The sequence below is a fragment of the Zea mays genome, chromosome 5 (genome assembly GCF_902167145.1).
Source record: "Zea mays cultivar B73 chromosome 5, Zm-B73-REFERENCE-NAM-5.0, whole genome shotgun sequence".
NCBI lineage: Eukaryota > Viridiplantae > Streptophyta > Magnoliopsida > Poales > Poaceae > Zea > Zea mays.
In genome coordinates this window covers 54524701-54545938 of record NC_050100.1, presented here as the reverse complement: position 1 = coordinate 54545938, position 21238 = coordinate 54524701, and the positions used below count along the sequence as shown (strand labels likewise).

At 45.1% G+C, this 21238-nt stretch overlaps 1 pseudogene; it reads right to left on the bottom strand.

The window, feature by feature from the left end:
• LOC103628206 (phosphatidylinositol/phosphatidylcholine transfer protein SFH6-like) overlaps nucleotides 1–3339 on the bottom strand; it is a 94282-nt pseudogene extending 90943 nt beyond the window's left edge.
• Between the last annotated feature and the right edge of the window lie 17899 nt (nucleotides 3340–21238).

Genomic DNA, 21238 nt, shown 5'->3' with positions numbered 1-21238 from the left:
GCGTCGGCCCGTTCTCCCGCGTGGCCAACCTTTTTGTACGAGAGCCCTGGACCTTCCTTTTACAGGCGTAAGGAGAGGGCCTAGGTGTACAATGGGGGGTGTAGCAATGTGCTAACGTGTCTAGCAAAGGGGAGCCAGAGCCCTATGTACGTGCCGTCGTGGCTGTCGGAGAGGTTTTGACGCCCTGTTCATGTGATGTCGTGGCCGTCGGAGGAGCGCTTGAGCCCCATGGAAGTACAGCTGTCGGGGCTGTCGGATCCTTGTCGACGTCTCCTTGCTTCCGTAAGGGGCTGAGAGCCGCCGTCGTCATGGAGCACGCGGGGTGCCATCATTACTTGTTTACCGGGGCGAGCCGGATGGGACGCTGGTCTTGTTCCCCGTAGCCTGAGCTAGTTAGGGGTAGGGTAATGATGGCCCCCCTGTGACGTGGTCGGTCCGAGCCCGAGGTCGGGCGAGGCGGAGGCTCCTCCGAGGTCGAGGCTGGCCTGGGGGTCGGGCGAGGCGGAGACCGTCGTCCGGGGTCGAGGTTGAGTCCGAGCCCTGGGGTCGGGCGAGGCGGAGTCCGTCTTCTGAGGTCGAGGTGGAGTCCGAGCCCTAGGGTCGGGCAAGGCGGAGTCCGTCTTCCGGAGTCGAGGCTGAGTCTGGGCCTTGGGGTCGGGCGAGGCGGAGTCTGTCATCTGAGGTCGAGGTTGAGTCCGAGCCCTGGGGTTAGGCGAGGCGAAGTCCGTCATCCGAGGTCGAGGCTGAGTCCGAGCCCTGGGGTCGGGCGAGGCGGAGTCCGTCGTCCGGCGTCGAGGTTGAGCCCGAGCTCTAGGGTTGGGCGAGGCGGAGCTTCCTATGGCGCCCGAGGCTGGACTTAGCTGCTGTCAGCCTCACTCTGTCGAATGGCACAGCAGTCGGAGCAGGGCAGGTGGCGCTGTTTTCCTGTCAGGTCGGTCAGTGGAGCGGTGAAGTGACTGCGGTCACTTCGGCCCTGTCGACTGAGGAGCGCGCGTCAGGATAAGGTGTCAGTCGATCCTTGCATTAAATGCTCCTGCGATATGGTCGGTTGGCATGGCGATCTGGCCAAGCTTGCTTCTCCACGAAGCCTGGGCCTCGGGCGAGCCGAAGGTGCGTCCGTTGCTTGAGGGGACCCTCGGGCGAGATGTGAATCCTCCTGGGTTGGCTGCCTTTGCCCGAGGCTGGGCTCGGGTGAGGCGAGATCGTGTCCCTTGAGTGGACGGAGCCTTGACCTGAATCGCGCCCATCAGGCCTTTGCAGCTTTGTGCTGATGGGGGTTACCAGCTGAGATTAGGAGTCTTGGGGGTACCCCTAATTATGGTCCCTGACAAGTTTAGAACAAGAATCCAAAAAGGCAATCAGTTTCCTACAATATAACTAATGAAGTTTATATAGTTTTACAATGTTACTTTCATCTGTTCCAACCGAAAGGAGGAGCTGTTTCTTTCTTCCCCCTCAGAAACAGGTTTGATTTCCCTCGTGCATCCAGCTTCCAAATTGTGGATCAGCTACAAATGATATTATCTATCAGCACGTAGAGAAACATGGACAACATCCAGATGAACTATTTCTACGTAAACACAAAACGTTAAATGGCACCTTCAATATATAAGGATCATTCCACGACCCTTTGTTCGACCCTAGACAACCACCCTTGTCACTACATGTGCATGAACCGCCAAGGAATTTTGGTAGCTCACTGAGAAAAAAACAAGCAATATTAAATGTTGGTATCCTGAAGCTAGGAAACAGCTAAAGGGAACAAGTTCAGCTGAACACAGCTACGAGTACCTCGAATCTATTACTTCAAGAAGCCCGCTCTGGTAGATTGAACCAAGCACCTACAGGAAGAAAAAAAACTAATGATTGTGCTACCAAACAAGAGTCCACTAAAGGATGGTATAAAATTTATGGGCCTTACATGAATCTTTGATGAAGTTTTTAGGTCAAGGAAGCCCTTCACGCCGTTCCAGATCCACTTAAATCCACTGCTAGCGTTCACAACAAACATTTGGTGGAGTGTCTGCATTCATCACATATTACTTAACTGGATCAACAGGGAAAATACCATAACATATTACCCATTGAAAAGAATAATTACCTCGGGATATTAGTCGCTATCAATCTTTTGCATCCGGTGCACAAGTTCTCTTGCAGTCTTGGAGAAATTCTTAAACCCCTGAAGAAATCAATAACAATCAAACTGAATAAACTACAAACAGATCTGTATTCTGTAAGCACGAGTAACCTGAACCAAACCGTGAGTTTCAAGCACTGGCATAGTGGCATTCAACAAACCGCGTCCAAATGCAGCGCATGCAAGGAAAAAGAGGGGTGGGCTTTAATGTGACCTGAGCATCATGTGGTAGTTAGTCATCGTGCTTGTCGGGGAGGAGGCCGAGCGCGGGGAGGCGGTCCCGAAAGGAGGCGATGGCGCGCTCCTCATCGGCGTCGCGGACGTCCTCGATGGAGATGGCCGCCAGCGAGAAGCGGAAGTCGACGTGGCGCCTCCCTCGCTTCTTGAAGGCGTGGATGGCCTTCCGCCGCAGCGAGCCGATCTTGCACCGCCTCCGCTCGTCCTTCGAGTTGCCGTCACACAGCGATATCTCGATGTCCTCCGCGTGGCTCACTACAGGCAGGTAGAGATTGGCATGGCGCCGCGCTAAGCATCCCAATAAGAAAAAGATGGTTGTTTTTCTTTCCAAAGCAAAGAACAAGAATCACTTCTCCTCTTACCCGACATCTTCGCCGCCGTCGATCCTGGGACATCGCGCTCTCGCACCGAACCTTGAACCGCCGCCACTATCGTCTGTGTGGTGGAGAGAAAAGAAACGCTAGGAACAATCAGGTCTGCTGCAGCAGCCATTAACAAAAGGAAAACAAAGCACATTTAGCAGCGCGGGCGGGCAGGAGCGCGAGCCCTCCCGCGCCACGGACGCGCGCAGATCTGAGCAAAGGAAGAAACGAAGGAAGGCGAGGACCAGATCTCGTTGCCAAAAAACAAAGAAGGTCGCAGCTTCTTCCAGGCCCTGAGGAGGAAGCTGCATTGGTTACTACTAAAAGCAGTGCCGTGTCCGAGTCGCCATAAATTCCACCTAGTGGAACGGCATGTATCGATCGACAGTGGGGAGGCGGCGCGTGGCCGCTCATTTACTCCTCCCCTCCCGCAGGCCAGGAACCGGTTCTGGGCGGAATGTATCCCAAACGGAAGATGAAGAAGCCTGACAAACAGCTCCAGTCTGTTTGCCATCCTCGTGGAGCCGCCGGCGTCTTGGCGCCCCGCTCTATGTCCTTGTCCCGTGGCTGCAGCTTTTGGAGCCAGCTCCGGGCGGAATCCATGGGGGCGGGTCCGCGAGTGTCGGTGGCGGCGGGATCGGATCAGCGCCGAGGGGTGGCATTGGTGGGTGCGGGGATTGAGTTGAGTCAGAGGCTTGGGGTCCCGCCCGCGCCCGCACTAGATCTCCGGATCTGGTGGTTGCGCTAGGGTTCGGCGCGGGAGGCACGGGCACGAGCGCCGCCGCGATTTGCTCGGGTAAAATTCGCGCTCCAGGCAAGTGGGCGCTGCCGCTACTGAGAGGGGGAGGCGGGGGCATCCCGACGGTCTACACTAATGACTTAGGCCCCGTTTCAATCTCACGGGATAAACTTTAGCTTCCTGCTAAACTTTAGCTATATGAATTGAAGTGCTAAAGTTTAGCTTCAATTACCACAATTAGCTCTCCTGTTTAGATTACAAATGGCTAAAACTAGCTAAAAAAGAGCTGCTAAAGTTTATCTCGCGAGATTGGAACAGTACCTTAATAGTTAGTAGAGATTATATATTAAATATTTTAGCCTGAGTATTTAGGTGATTAGAGGTATCGTATTATATGATGACAAGTGAGGTTTGTTTTACAGATAGAATAAAGTAGGTTTTATATTCAAGTTTCTACTTTAATTAATTATTTCCTGTAGCAAATAATTAGTAGAAAAATGTATACTTGAATATGAGAAAATGCCTATATGCACCTGATCTGCTTATGCTCATGCATTAATTCAAGTATTATTTTCTGCTTTATTTCTCGTAATAGATAATTGGCAGAAATTATTAAAATGTGTGAATGCTATAATGTGCATACTCAAATCACTCTAAATATTTGTGTTGCATTGAGCTTTTGAACTCACACCGAGCGATTAAATTGTATAATCGGTACTCAGACACGTCGATCAGGCTGCGTTGGTAATCGGCTGAGTTATGGCATTAGCTGAATATTGACTGCGCCCTGGCAACACGACACAATATTTGTGCCGTTCGAACTTGGCTGCATCATGTGATTGCTATGTCGCGCTCTCTATTAATCGGATCGCTCCCGTTGAGTCAGACCGCCATCGTTGAGTCGCGTATTTTTCGCATGCCCTGTAGGCACTATCTGTCTGTCGTGATCATCGAGCCACAATTGCGCCTGTTGTGCACGTTGCGTGGACTTATCGTGTACCCCAATTACCGAGTCATAATTGTGCCTGTTGCACTTATTACGAAGGCTTGTTGTGTTGTCGTAGCCCTGATGGCCGCACACGCGTTGACACCAGATGCTAGAGCTTGTACTCGGACGCGGTGGGTTGTTCAGGCCACTAAAGTCACATTATGCGCAACCTCCATAAACAATTTTGTTTGGCCCTATATTTTGTTTGATTGTGTTGTGTGGCATCATGTATTTATATATATCGCCAAGTGGCCATAACAACTATATCAAGCTCTATAATGCTTGGAAATTAGGGAAATTAAATTGAAATACAATGAAACACAGATAAGTTAATTTTCTGCTCTCTCCTCATGCATAAAGTTTTACCCGAAGTAACTCGAAGATATATAATATAATGCATGAAAGCCTTTTTGGCATAGAAGACATCATAAATTGGGATTCTTTTAGTAAGCAAAAGGCCTTACTAAATGATTTAACACTATAAATCTCAGCCATACATTGCTCAACTAGATGTTAGCACATTGCTCTCTTTGTCGCTGAATGACATGAAGCAAACTATGAGATAAAAGGACATGTAATGCCAGCAACACGAAGTTGCGAGTATACCAAGAGGTTATTCTTAGAATTTTTTCACTATGTTGGTGTGAAAATCCTAGTGTGTTCACGTCGAACCACTTTACTCGTTCTATCTAGGACCTCTATGCTTATGTCACATACATCTCTCAAAATTGTAAATACTTATAGTCACTGAATTGACTCGGGATAATCCTTTGACAAGTTTGGTATACACTGTAAGCTAAATGGTAAAGGTCGGTCCTGAATGGACACATACCTAGGGTTTATGTAGCCGAACTACACTGTATTCCACCCTTTGGCATGCTTACCATTATCTACCTCCGATCTACCAGAAGTGAGAAGAGTAGACAAATAACTATGAAATCCCACATCACCACAGATCTTGAAGCCAAATTAGACATTAACATGTCCTTGGTCCTCGGAGCCAGAAGAGTCATATGTCTTGACCACTAGACTACTAGTGATGATAATTTGTGATAGAAATATGAAGATCTTGTAGAGTCCTGTTGTATCCTCTCTACTCCTAATGATTTCTTCGTATGAGAGCAGTAATATCTGTTGTTGAAGATGGATCCTAGGCGGATACCAGTATTGTTTCGTTCTTGCCAAGCAGTTATCATCATTTGCTTCATCAAAAGCTAGTTATATGGTGATTTTTCCTAGATAAAATGAATTCTTGGCCTTGTCTGTTCTATTCCAAAGCTTTTCTTTTTGCCGAACAACGAAAAGATCGATAATGCTTTATAGAACAATTTGGTATATAATATGAGGAGAAATGTTTGCCCTGCTGGCAACACCACAAATAATTAACTATTGTTATAAGTTCTCTCTCAAAATTATTATACTTAAAAATATTGCATAAATCGATACCCAATTTCAGAGCAGTATGAGTAATTGGGTAAACCATGGGCAGTGATAAGAATGAGCTAGACTATACATCTCTGCATATAAAAATCTTTGCTTGGCAGCATTGGCCTGATGTCGTGCACTTCACTACCAATATAAACACACACATTTTTCCTATGTTCTTAAAAGCATAATGCAACCAGTGAATGTCTTTGTGAGCGTTAGACCCTTATGGTCATTTTACTTGTTGATCTGAAGTCAACTAATGGCTCCAAACGATGAATGGTATGCATGAGCCCCTGAAGGACCCTTATGGATAAAATAGTGCTACGCATATTAGTCTAAATCTTAATGATTGACTATGCATTTGGTAGTAATAACAATAAGTTTGCAGAATTGTAACCATGAAGCAACTTGTTGTTGCGTGTCTCGCTGGATGTTGAGACTAACCCTCCATGTTGAAGGACAAATATGTAGTATTCATGCCACTACATTAATCTAAGTCCAAAGTTCATTGCATAAAACCCCTATCTGTAATGTGCGTAAGATTTCCCAAATAAATCACCACAATAGCATACATTGCCCACAACTGGATGATTGTGGTTGAGGATTTTATCTATATGCTTTTAGAACATCTCGGCATTAGGGGGAGGAATGCCCATATAGTGTAATGCCTCAATATTCTATTAAACGCACATAAGCCAAACTGAACCTGTCGTTCGGTGTGTACTCCTGTGTATATGGAGTTTGCCAGAAATCGTTGAGGAGTAACCAAATAGGTTTGAACGCTTCTACCTGATGTAGATGTGGATATACCCGGGATTAATATCATATCCACATTTGACTTATTGGCATTTGATCTATTCTGCGGGGACGCCTGCGGATATGATCCATCGGCCTTAGTCAAAGAATATGTTCCGATTGCAGATTCACGTGGTCTGTGATAACTCTCCTCCGATTAATTCACCCTGATGGTGATCTGCCTCACGAAGAGGTTCATCTTGATGATGAAATTCCTAGCAATGCGCGCAATATCATTGTGCTGGGAATACGGAACAATGAATCTTTCGTTTTGGGAAATGACGGAGATCATAATTAAATGTGGGAGACAAATATGTCGACACCTATCTTGCCCCTCTAGATTGCAAATAGATCCAAAACGAAGTCCTAGGCATGAATGCTTTAAGCTCTCTTATCGGGTCATTGATAAATGCAATCGAGGCTGAACCAATAATCGCAAAATGAAAGTCGCGAGCTTGAAGTTCGGACATTTATGGGCACTATTGAAATAATGCGTGGTGAATGCGATGGTTCAAGTGGTCTTGTGAGAGACCCATCCCACATATGTGTTGAATAAACAATGTGAAAGGGAATTAGGCTTACACCTAGTTCCTATATAATTTTGGTGGTTGAATTGCCCAACACAAATCTTTGGACTAACTTGTTTGCCCAAGTGTATAGTATATACAGGTGTAAAAGGTTCACACTCAGCCAATAAAAAGACCAAGTTTTGGATTCAACAAAAGAGCAAAGGGGCAACCGAAGGCACCCCTGGTCTGGCGCACCGGACTGTCCGGTGTGCCACCGGACAGTGAACAGTACCTGTCCGGTGCACCAGGGGACTCAGACTCAAACTCGCCACCTTCGGGAATTTCCAAGGCGACTCAGCTATAATTCACCGGACTGTCCGGTGTACACCGGACAGTGTCCGGTGCGCCAAGGGAGGTCGGCCTCAGGAACTCGCCAGGCTCGGGTTCGCGCGGCAGCCGCTCCGCTAAAATTCACCGGACTGTCCGGTGTGCACCGGACTGTCCGGTGTGCACCGGACTGTCCGGTGTGCCAGCGGAGCAATGGCTCCCTGCGGCGCCAACGGCTCCCTGCGGTGCATTTAATGCGCGCGCAGCGCGCGCAGACGTCAGGCACGCCCATACCGGTGCACCGGACATCAAACAGTACCTGTCCGGTGTGCACCGGACACCCAGGCGGGCCCACAAGTCAGAAGCTTCAACGGCTAGAATCCAACGGCAGTGATGACGTGGCAGGGGCACCGGACTGTCCGGTGCGCCATCGAGCAGACGCCTCCAGCCAACGGTCAAGTTTGGTGGTTGGGGCTATAAATACCCCAACCACCCACCATTCATTGCATCCAAGTTTTCCACTTCTCAACTACTACAAGAGCTCTAGGCATTCAATTCTAGACACATTCAAAGAGATCAAATCCTCTCCAATTCCACACAAAACCCTAGTGACTAGTGAGAGTGATTTGTCGTGTTCATTTGAGCTCTTGCGCTTGGATTGCTTCTTTTCTTTCTCACTTGTTCTTGTGATCAAAACTCCATTGTAATCAAGGCAAGAGGCACCAATTGTGTGGTGGCCCTTGCGGGGAAGTTTTGTTCCTGGCTTTGATTTGAGAAGAGAAGCTCACTCGATCCGTGGATCGTTTGAGAGAGGGAAGGGTTGAAAGAGACCCGGCCTTTGTGGCCTCCTCAACGGGGAGTAGGTTTGCAAGAACCGAACCTCGGTAAAACAAATCTCCGTGTCTCACTTGCTTATTTGCTCGTGATTTGTTTTGCGCCCTCTCTCGCGGACTCGTTTATATTTCTAACGCTAACCCGGCTTGTAGTTGTGTTTATATTTGTAAATTTCAGTTTCGCCCTATTCACCCCCCCTCTAGGCGACTATCAATTGGTATCAGAGCTCGGTGCTTCATTAGAGCCTAACCGCTCGAAGTGATGTCGGGAGATCACGCCAAGAAGGAGATGGAGACCGGCGAAAAGCCCACTACAAGCCACGGGAGCACTTCATCGGAAGAGTCCCGCACCAAAAGGAGGGAGAGGAAGAAGAGCTCCTCCAACAAAGGGAAGGAGAAGAAATCTTCTTCTCACCACAAAGAGAAGAAGGAAAAATCTTCTTCCCACAAGCCGCATCGGAAAGGCGACAAGCACAAGAGGATGAGGAAGGTGGTCTACTACGAGACCGACACTTCATCAACATCGACCTCCGACTCCGATGCGCCCTCCGTCACTTCTAAGCGCCAAGAGCGCAAGAAGTATAGTAAGATCCCCCTACGCTACCCTCGCATTTCCAAACATACACCTTTACTTTCCGTCCCATTAGGCAAACCACCAACTTTTGATGGTGAAGATTACGCTAGGTGGAGCGATTTAATGCGATTTCATCTAACCTCGCTCCACAAAAGCATATGGGATGTTGTTGAGTTTGGCGCGTAGGTATCATCCGTAGGGGATGAGGACTATGATGAGGATGAGGTGGCCCAAATCGAGCACTTCAACTCTCAAGCAACAACGATACTCCTCGCCTCTCTAAGTAAAGAGGAGTATAACAAAGTACAAGGGTTGAAGAGCGCCAAGGAGATTTGGGATGTACTCAAAACCGCGCACGAGGGAGACGAGCTCACCAAGATCACCAAGCGGGAAACGATCGAGGGGGAGCTCGGTCGGTTCCGACTTCACAAAGGAGAGGAGCCACAACACATGTACAACCGGCTCAAGACTTTGGTGAACCAAGTGCGCAACCTCGGGAGCAAGAAGTGGGACGATCACGAAGTGGTAAATGTTATTTTAAGATCTCTCATTTTTCTTAATCCCACTCAAGTTCAATTGATTCGTGGTAATCCTAGATATACTAAAATGACCCCCGAGGAAGTTATCGGGCATTTTGTAAGTTTTGAGTGCATGATAGAAGGCTCGAGGAAAATCAACGAGCTTGGCGACTCATCCGAAGCCCAACCCGTTGCATTCAAGGCAACGGAGGAAAAGAAGGAGGAGGCTACACCATGTCGACAACCAATCGACGCCTCCAAGCTCGACAATGAGGAAATGGCGCTCGTCATCAAGAGCTTCCGCCAAATCCTCAAACAAAGGAGGGGGAAAGACTTCAAGTCCCGCTCCAAGAAGGTTTGCTACAAGTGTGGTAAGCCCGGTCATTTCATTGCTAAATGTCCTATATCTAGTGACAGTGACCGAGGTGACGACAAGAAGGGGAGACGAAAGGAAAAGAAGAGGTATTACAAGAAGAAGGGCGGCGATGCCCATGTTTGTCGCGAGTGGGACTCCGACGAGAGCTCAAGCGACTCCTCCGACGACGAGGACGCCGCCAACATCGCCGTCACCAAGGGACTCCTCTTCCCCAACGTCGGCCACAAGTGCCTCATGGCAAAGGACGGCAAAAAGAAGGTTAAATCTAAATCCTCCACTAAATATGAATCCTCTAGTTATGACCATGCTAGTGATGAGGAAGATAATTTGCGTTCCCTTTTTGCCAACCTTAACATAGCTCAAAAAGAAAAATTAAATGAATTGGTTAGTGCTATTCATGAAAAGGATGACCTTTTGGATTCCCAAGAGGATTGTCTAATTAAAGAAAACAAAAAACATGTTAAGGTTAAAAAGGCTTATGCTCTAGAAGTAGAAAAATGTGAAAAATTATCTAGTGAGCTAAGCACTTGCCGTGAGATGATTGACAACCTTAGCAATGAAAATGCTATTTTAAATGCTAAGGTTGATTCACATGTTTGTAATGTTTCAATTCCCAATCTTAGAAATGATAATGTTGATTTGCTTGCTAAGATTGATGAATTGAATGTATCTCTTGCTAGCCTTAGAGTAGAAAATGAAAAGTTGATTACTAAGGCTAAAGAACTAGATGTTTGCAATGTTACAATTTCTGACCTTAGAACTAAAAATGATATGTTGCATGCTAAGGTTGTAGAATTAAAATCTTGCAAACCCTCTACATCTATTGTTGAGCATGTATCTATTTGTACTAGATGTAGAAATGTTGATATTAATGCTATTCATGATCATATGGCTTTAATTAAACAACAAAATGATCATATAGCAAAACTAGATGCTAAAATTGCCGAGCACAACTTAGAAAATGAGAAATTTAAATTTGCTCGTAGCATGCTTTATAATGGGAGACGCCCTGGCATCAAGGATGGCATTGGCTTCCAAAGGGGAGACAATGTCAAACTCAATGCCCCTCCTAAGAACTTGTCTAACTTTGTTAAGGGCAAAGCTCCCATGCCTCAGGATAACGAGGGTTACATTTTATACCCTGCCGGCTATCCTGAGAGCAAAATTAGGAAGATTCATTCTAGGAAGTCTCACTCTGGCCCTAATCATGCTTTTATGTATAAGGGTGAGACATCTAGTTCTAGGCAACCAACCCATGCTAAGTTGCCTAAAAAGAAAATTCCTAATGCATCAAATGATCATGCCATTTCATTTAAAACTTTTGATGCATCTTATGTGCTTACTAGCAAATCCGGCAAGGTAGTTGCCAAATATGTTGGGGGCAAGCACAAGGGTTCCAAGACTTGTGTTTGGGTACCCAAAGTTCTTGTGTCTAATGCCAAAGGACCCAAAACCATTTGGGTACCTAAAGTCAAGAACTAAACTTGTTTTGTAGGTTTATGCATCCGGGGGCTCAAGTTGGATACTCGACAGCGGGTGCACAAACCACATGACAGGGGAGAAAAGAATGTTCTCCTCATATGAGAAAAACCAAGATCCCCAACGAGCTATCACATTCGGGGATGGAAATCAAGGTTTGGTCAAAGGATTGGGTAAAATTGCTATATCTCCTGACCACTCTATTTCCAATGTTTTTCTTGTAGATTCTTTAGATTACAACTTGCTTTCTGTTTCTCAATTATGTCAAATGGGCTACAACTGTCTTTTTACTGATATTGGTGTCACTGTCTTTAGAAGAAGTGATGATTCAATAGCATTTAAGGGAGTGTTAGAGGGTCAGCTATACTTGGTAGATTTTGATAGAGCTGAACTCGACACTTGCTTAATTGCTAAGACTAACATGGGTTGGCTCTGGCACCGCCGACTAGCCCATGTTGGGATGAAGAATCTTCACAAGCTTCTAAAGGGAGAACACATTTTAGGATTAACAAATGTTCATTTTGAGAAAGACAGGATTTGTAGCGCATGCCAAGCAGGGAAGCAAGTTGGCTCTCATCATCCGCATAAGAACATAATGACGACCGACAGACCACTGGAACTCCTACACATGGACCTATTCGGCCCGATCGCTTACATAAGCATCGGCGGGAGTAAGTACTGTCTAGTTATTGTGGATGATTATTCTCGCTTCACTTGGGTATTCTTTTTACAGGAAAAATCTCAAACCCAAGAGACCTTAAAGGGATTCTTGAGACGGGCTCAAAATGAGTTCGCCTTAAGGATCAAGAAAATAAGAAGCGATAACGGGACGGAGTTCAAGAACTCTCAAGTTGAAAGCTTCCTTGAGGAGGAGGGCATCAAGCATGAGTTCTCTTCTCCCTACACGCCACAACAAAATGGTGTAGTGGAGAGGAAGAATCGAACTCTACTGGACATGGCAAGGACCATGCTTGATGAGTACAAGACTTCGGATCGGTTTTGGGCCGAGGCGGTCAACACCGCCTGCTACGCCATCAACCGGTTATATCTTCACCGAATCCTCAAGAAAACATCATATGAACTCCTAACCGGTAAAAAGCCCAATATTTCATATTTTAGAGTCTTTGGTAGCAAATGTTTTATTCTTGTTAAGAGAGGTAGAAAATCTAAATTTGCTCCTAAGACTGTAGAAGGCTTTTTACTTGGTTATGACTCAAACACAAGGGCATATAGGGTCTTTAACAAGTCCACTGGACTAGTTGAAGTCTCATGTGACGTTGTGTTTGATGAGACTAACGGCTCTCAAGTAGAGCAAGTTGATCTTGATGAGATAGGTGAAGAACAGGCTCCATGCATAGCACTAAGGAACATGTCCATTGGGGATGTGTGTCCTAAGGAATCCGAAGAGCCTCCACATGCACAAGATCGACCGTCCTCCTCCACGCAAGCATCTCCACCAACTCAAAATGAGGATGAAGCTCAAGTTGATGAAGGACAAAATCAAGAAGATGAGCCACCTCAAGATAATGGCAATGATCAAGGGGGAGATACAAATGATCAAGATAAGGAGGATGAGGAAGAACCAAGACCACCACACCCAAGAGTCCACCAAGCAATACAACGAGATCACCCCGTCGACACCATCCTCGGCGACATTCATAAGGGAGTAACTACTCGATCTCGGGTTGCTCATTTTTGTGAACATTACTCTTTTGTTTCCTCTATTGAGCCACACAGGGTAGAGGAAGCTCTCCAAGATTCGGATTGGGTGGTGGCGATGCAAGAGGAGCTCAACAACTTCACGCGGAATGAGGTATGGCACTTGGTTCCACGTCCTAACCAAAATGTTGTAGGAACCAAATGGGTCTTCCGCAACAAGCAAGATGAGCATGGTGTGGTGACAAGGAACAAAGCTCGACTCGTGGCCAAAGGGTATTCACAAGTCGAAGGTTTGGATTTCGGTGAAACCTATGCACCCGTAGCTAGGCTTGAGTCAATTCGCATATTATTGGCCTATGCTACTTACCATGGCTTTAAGCTCTATCAAATGGACGTGAAAAGTGCCTTCCTAAACGGACCGATCAAGGAAGAGGTCTATGTTGAGCAACCTCCCGGCTTTGAAGACAGTGAGTATCCTAACCATGTTTATAGGCTCTCTAAGGCGCTTTATGGGCTCAAGCAAGCCCCAAGAGCATGGTATGAATGCCTTAGAGATTTCCTTATTGCTAATGGCTTCAAAGTCGGCAAGGCCGATCCTACACTCTTTACTAAAACTCTTGAAAATGACTTGTTTGTATGCCAAATTTATGTTGATGATATTATATTTGGGTCTACTAACGAGTCTACATGTGAAGAGTTTAGTAGGATCATGACACAGAAATTCGAGATGTCTATGATGGGGGAGTTGAAGTATTTTCTAGGATTTCAAGTTAAGCAACTCCAAGAAGGCACCTTCATCAGCCAAACGAAGTACACTCAAGACATCCTAAGCAAGTTTGGAATGAAGGATGCCAAGCCCATCAAAACACCCATGGGAACAAATGGGCATCTCGACCTCGACACGGGAGGTAAGTCCGTGGATCAAAAGGTATACCGGTCGATGATTGGTTCATTGCTTTATTTATGTGCATCTCGACCGGACATTATGCTTTCCGTATGCATGTGTGCAAGATTCCAATCCGACCCTAAGGAATCCCACCTTACGGCCGTAAAACGAATCTTGAGATATTTGGCTTACACACCTAAGTTTGGGCTTTGGTACCCTCGGGGATCCACATTTGATTTGATTGGTTATTCGGATGCCGATTGGGCAGGGTGTAAAATTAATAGGAAGAGCACATCGGGGACTTGCCAGTTCTTGGGAAGATCCTTGGTGTCTTGGGCTTCAAAGAAGCAAAATTCGGTCGCTCTTTCCACCGTCGAAGCCGAGTACATTGCCGCAGGTCATTGTTGCGCGCAATTGCTTTGGATGAGGCAAACCCTGCGGGACTACGGTTACAAATTAACCAAAGTCCCTTTGCTATGTGATAATGAGAGTGCAATCAAAATGGCCGACAATCCCGTCGAGCATAGCCGCACTAAGCACATAGCCATTCGGTATCATTTTCTTAGGGATCACCAACAAAAGGGGGATATCGAGATTTCTTACATTAATACCAAAGATCAATTAGCCGATATCTTTACCAAGCCACTTGATGAACAATCTTTTACCAGACTTAGGCATGAGCTCAATATTCTTGATTCTAGAAATTTCTTTTGCTAGCTTGCACACATAGCTCATTTGAATACCTTTGATCATATCTCTTTTATATGCTATGACTAATGTGTTTTCAAGTCTATTTCAAACCAAGTCATAGGTATATTGAAAGGGAATTGGAGTCTTCGGCGAAGACAAAGGCTTCCACTCCGTAACTCATACTTCGCCATCACTCCAAGCAACTCTCTATTCTTTGGGGAGAAATGAGCATCAAAGAAAAAGACTTCGTCCTTGGGAGGGAGTAAAAGCCCAACGCTAAAGGACCGGACTTCGCCTTTGGTATAATCTTAACTCATTTATTTATGACCAAAGGGGAAGATAGCTCTAGGAGGGCTCTAATGATTCCGTTTTTGGCGATTCATGCCAAAAAGGGGGAGAAATGAGCCCAAAGCAAAAGGACCGCACCACCACCATTTTCAAAAACTTAGTGCTTTCCAAAAGTATTTATCAATAAGTATCCTATTGTGTTCAAAAGGGGGAGAGAGTAGTATTTCAAAAATGGTATATCAAAACCCTCTTGAACACTAAGAGGTGGATCTCTTTTAGGGGGAGTTTTGTTTAGTCAAAGGAAAAGCATTTGAAACAGGGGGAGGAAATTTCAAATCTTGAAAATGCTTTTGCAAACTCCTATTCATTTACCTTTGACTATTTGCAAAAGATCTTTGAAATGGATTTACAAAAGGTTTTGCAAAAACAAAACATGTGGTGCAAACGTGGTCCAAAATGCTAAATAAGAAAGAAACATTCCATGCATATCTTGTAAGTAGTTATATTGGCTCAATTCCAAGCAACCTTTACACTTACATTATGCAAACTAGTTCAATTATGCACTTCTATATTTGCTTTGGTTTGTGTTGGCATCAATCACCAAAAAGGGGGAGATTGAAAGGGAATTAGGCTTACACCTAGTTCCTATATAATTTTGGTGGTTGAATTGCCCAACACAAATCTTTGGACTAACTTGTTTGCCCAAGTGTATAGTATATACAGGTGTAAAAGGTTCACACTCAGCCAATAAAAAGACCAAGTTTTGGATTCAACAAAAGAGCAAAGGGGCAACCGAAGGCACCCCTGGTCTGGCGCACCGGACTGTCCGGTGTGCCACCGGACAGTGAACAGTACCTGTCCGGTGCACCAGGGGACTCAGACTCAAACTCGCCACCTTCGGGAATTTCCAAGGCGACTCAGCTATAATTCACCGGACTGTCCGGTGTACACCGGACAGTGTCCGGTGCGCCAAGGGAGGTCGGCCTCAGGAACTCGCCAGGCTCGGGTTCGCGCGGCAGCCGCTCCGCTAAAATTCACCGGACTGTCCGGTGTGCACCGGACTGTCCGGTGTGCCAGCGGAGCAACGGCTCCCTGCGGCGCCAACGGCTCCCTGCGGTGCATTTAATGCGCGCGCAGCGCGCGCAGACGTCAGGCACGCCCATACCGGTGCACCGGACATCAAACAGTACCTGTCCGGTGTGCACCGGACACCCAGGCGGGCCCACAAGTCAGAAGCTTCAACGGCTAGAATCCAACGGCAGTGATGACGTGGCAGGGGCACCGGACTGTCCGGTGTGCACCGGACTGTCCGGTGCGCCATCGAGCAGACGCCTCCAGCCAACGGTCAAGTTTGGTGGTTGGGGCTATAAATACCCCAACCACCCACCATTCATTGCATCCAAGTTTTCCACTTCTCAACTACTACAAGAGCTCTAGGCATTCAATTCTAGACACATTCAAAGAGATCAAATCCTCTCCAATTCCACACAAAACCCTAGTGACTAGTGAGAGTGATTTGTCGTGTTCATTTGAGCTCTTGCGCTTGGATTGCTTCTTTTCTTTCTCACTTGTTCTTGTGATCAAAACTCCATTGTAATCAAGGCAAGAGGCACCAATTGTGTGGTGGCCCTTGCGGGGAAGTTTTGTTCCTGGCTTTGATTTGAGAAGAGAAGCTCACTCGATCCGTGGATCGTTTGAGAGAGGGAAGGGTTGAAAGAGACCCGGCCTTTGTGGCCTCCTCAACGGGGAGTAGGTTTGCAAGAACCGAACCTCGGTAAAACAAATCTCCGTGTCTCACTTGCTTATTTGCTCGTGATTTGTTTTGCGCCCTCTCTCGCGGACTCGTTTATATTTCTAACACTAACCCGGCTTGTAGTTGTGTTTATATTTGTAAATTTCAGTTTCGCCCTATTCACCCCCCCCTCTAGGTGACTATCACAATGTTCCGCTATGTAATATATCTAGCAAATGGCATGAATTAAAATATGCGGTTAATAGGATTCTGAAGATCCATCATGAGATCCTAGGAGGACTCATATCTTTGAATTATAAATATGCAACATATAAATCTCATACCGAATAATACATTCCTGATAAATGATCACTCTCCTATGTAGGGAGAATATCTCCTAGTTGAGACTATCGTTCCCAGATGGAACCTATCCAGAAGAAACCAAGTCTGTGTTGAACACCAAAGTTTGATAATCCCTATAAAGGGATAAAGACCCATACAGACCCGAAAAGGAATAAGATGAGGTACCAAAGGACTTGAAGTTCACTGAATAAGCACATGTGCATTCCATGAGTTTTACTCATGGTAATTTCCACTAGATGTGGAATTACGGTATCCCCTAAAGCCCTGATGGCAGAAACCTATAAGGTTTAGGTGCTACTGGCAAAATATCCCCATTGTGCCAGAATGACAGACTATAACGATGTATCTGATTGATGAAAAATCCCTCATGGATTACGATCTTAGATGGACTTTTATTACACCATCATAGATGTTGCAATGGATGAACGCCTCGAGCGATGTGTCATATTTAGAATATGTACTATTGCCACTATATTATCCCCTAAGTCCTATTGAAGGACATGTTATTTGCTTTGCACAACTATGTATAAATTGTGGTGTGAGATAGAAAATGATAGCACCCCAACCTCATCCATTCTCGTTATTTCAGATGAACAATGAGACATATACCTTGAAGAATATGCTTGAGTTATGAGGGATAACGACTTTGACAGATGTCATCGTCAGGGGGAGCGAATGCTTATATTGATCACAACCGTGAGACAGTAAATGTCATATTCTATGCCATGAAGGCGTTAGCTTGATGATCAATATGTGAACCTTTATGGAAGTTTCTATCAAATATATAGATCCAGTCGATCAAACATCATCAATCAAAGTGGCTTATTTATGTCGATACGTGCACTTACCTCGTGTATCCTAGAAGTGAGTAGCGGTAAAGTTCCTGAAATAGTCCTTGCAAGGATATGCAATCCGTTTGCCAAATCTTTATGTGCATATACTTCCAGAAGAAGATGATGTGCCATATTGATACAGTTTTGCAAGGATCAGGGGGAGCACATTTCTAAATTTAGCCCTTGTAGAAGATTCGATGGATTCCTGATCCAGAAAGATCGAAATTTGTCCTGATGATAGTTGTTGTACTCTTTTTCCTTGGTGAGTTTTTCTGAAGTTTCTCACATAAGGTTTTTAATGAGGCAACAAAGTGCAAATGCAATTTGTATCACCATGCACTCTTTCTCCACATTTTTCCCACTGGGTTTTTTGAAGTTTTAACGAGGCATGTGCTGGTCGCGTTATTTGCCCAAGGGGGAGTGTTAAGTAACCCTAGTTAGGGTTATGTGGGCAAATACCTGCTTTGCCCCTGAGGGGTCTCACATCTATATATAAGGAACATGTACACCCCCTCATAAGACAGAGATCAGAAAGAGGCCAGAGGCCCAACCCTATATCTTGTGTCTCGTGTGTTTCCTCTGTCGTGCTTATGGGAAGGGAGACGAGTTCTCTACAGCTTCTTGCGCCTCTACTGCTGACGGGAGGGAAGGGAGCGGATCTGGTGATCCGTGGTAACGTAGTTCTCAACAACTGTCACGAGACGTGGGGGATTACTAGACGCCATTGTGACGACCAGGGCGGTACGATGTACTCACTCCGTTATTTTTTATTTATCACATTTTAGTTTTAAAAATGAACTAGAGGACGACAAATATTTAAGAACGGACGTACCTACGTGCTGCCTGATCCCACACACCAAGTATCCATGCCATCAAGTTATAAAACTCGGCGCATTGTATTTTAATCTTTTTTATGAAAAAATTACATTTAGCCTCCTCCTAGAGGAACTATTCCTGGTTTTGGACACTCTGCTCGGTGCCATAGGCTATAGTGTTGAGGTAGTGCCATGGCCCATGTCGCCAAGCAGAGGGACTCGCTGGCATGAGTGGGTCGTGGTGGCAACCGACGTGGCACTTAACTCGGCGCCACAGATAATGGTGCCGAGCTACGCTAGATTATAAATCTCCTCAATTGAGATGACATGGTCGTTTGACTTGCAATGAAGCTCATCACAAGCCCTAGCGAAAATCTCGCAAAACGACGGTCTTTCATCGAATATAATTGCCACATTCTTCATTCCATCAAAACTAACATTGCCATAAAAATCTTCCTCCACACTTTCTCTATGATACAGGGTGACTAGGTTGTCTATCTATTTCATAGACGGATTCATTACTCAATATCGATCTACTAATGTCTAACACTATGTACTAAGTAATAATTAATTATTAGCTAATTACTAACTAATAACTAAATACTAACTACTAACTAACCACGTCTAACAGAGTTACGTAATCTATGAGTACGATACGAAAATGGGGTATACTTGAGGTCACGGTGGAGTCAATTTGCAGTTGGCGGTGGAATCGAAGGATCTCCTGGCTGCAAAAAAGTAACATAGTAATCTCAGTAAAAAAATTCGACGACACTTCCCCTAAACGGGGAGGTTTCTAAAACCTGCAAAGAAGCGAACAACATGATGACTGACATACACATTCACTAACAGACGAATAGCACGATGGCTGACATGCACATTCAGTACATATAATAACAACTAAAAAGCTATCTACCTCACTGCACAAACTAAATAACAAAATTACAAGCTAACCAACAACTTTAGAAACTAACTACGAAGTTTACTAACTAAATTCCTAACAAAAATGTGACATGTATGTAACCTAACTAAATTAATAACTATATATGTAACCTAACAAACTAAATTGCTAACTAAATTACCAACTAACTAAGTAAGTAACAAACTTGGTAGCTAACTAAACTAACTGACTAACAAATTTGCATGCTAACTATATACTAAACTAAACTAACTAACAAACTCTCTATGGTGTCCTATTGATTGTTGTTTTAGACAAGGTTCGAATCAAACTTATAAAACTTTGACTATAAATAACTATTTTGTTATTTAGTTTTGAAACCTAATATTTATATGCACCGATTTGTCTTAAAATTTACTTTTATAAAAGTATAAATGTATTAAGAGTTTATTTGTATTTTTTTTAAAAAAACATTGGTCAAAACTATATTTTGGAGACTGTGTCGTTGTCCTGAACAACAATTAATAGGACACCAGAGTGAGTACCTACCTACCTAACTAACTAACTATATCATAAACTAACATGTACATACCTTCACGCGCGCTGTCGGGGGCGAGTTTCTGACGATGATCACGATGAACGGGGTTGCGGGCGCGGTGGCAATATCGTTCGGCGGAGTCAATGGCGCGTGGCGGTGGGCCGACGTTCATGCGGGGCGCGGCGGGGAGCGCGGATAGAGAGAACAACGACGGAGGAGGAAAATGCTTGAGAAGAGACCAACGATTGTTCTTATAACAGATCTCGGTTCCAAGATATGTGGCGCCGAGGTCTGCCACATCAATAGCCAGCGCAATGCGCACGTGCCAGCGTGGACATCACCTCGACGCCACGGGTCTTGGCGCCGAGTAGAGGTTCAAAAACTGGTTTACTTCCGCCAGGGGGCTAATTATGAATTTGTTTCAAAAAATAGCTAAAATGCAAAAAAAAACAGGGTTGAGGGTGGCTAGGCGAGGAGCTAATACATATATAACTATAACTATAATGTCAACAAATAGAATATACGTGTATATATACGATATATAATATTCTCTGTCTCAAAATAGTAGTCATTTTAGCTGTTTGTTTTTATGTCTATATTTATATGGATGAAGATGAACCACACATATATAAAACATAAACATCATGTATCGTATGAACCCATTACTTAACTAAAACGAATTTTAATTTAAGACGGGGAGATTAGTTGTTATTAATAAAAAAATAACACATATATACGTTAAAAACATAATAATTTTTAACTTATTATAAGCTAATCATTTTATTTTAGCTACGGCCTACGCCCACAGCCGTGAAATAGGAGGGAACAACATCGATGGTAACGTACGTGGATCTGTTGTTCCTGCCGCTGCCGCCAAGAGGCCGAACAAACCTGCTGCGAAAATGCTTCCCGCCCGCGCAGAACCACACGGCACCGAGGAACACGAGCCGCCAGAACACCGGTGGTCGCTAAAAGCGAGAAGATGGAGGCTCCTCCGAGAAGCCGATCGTCACTCAAGTGGAGAAGATGGAGACTACTTACTAAACGGAAGATACGTGAGGGTTACATACCAAGAAGCCGAGAGGGTCAGGTCAAGCGTCAGCAGCATACGATTCAGATGATCAAGGACAAGGAGGCGTCAAAGCTTTTCCAACAGAAGTTGCATAGAGGATGTGATCACTGGTACTAACAGAAATACTCAGACGTTATACCAATTATTATCAGTTGTTACAGC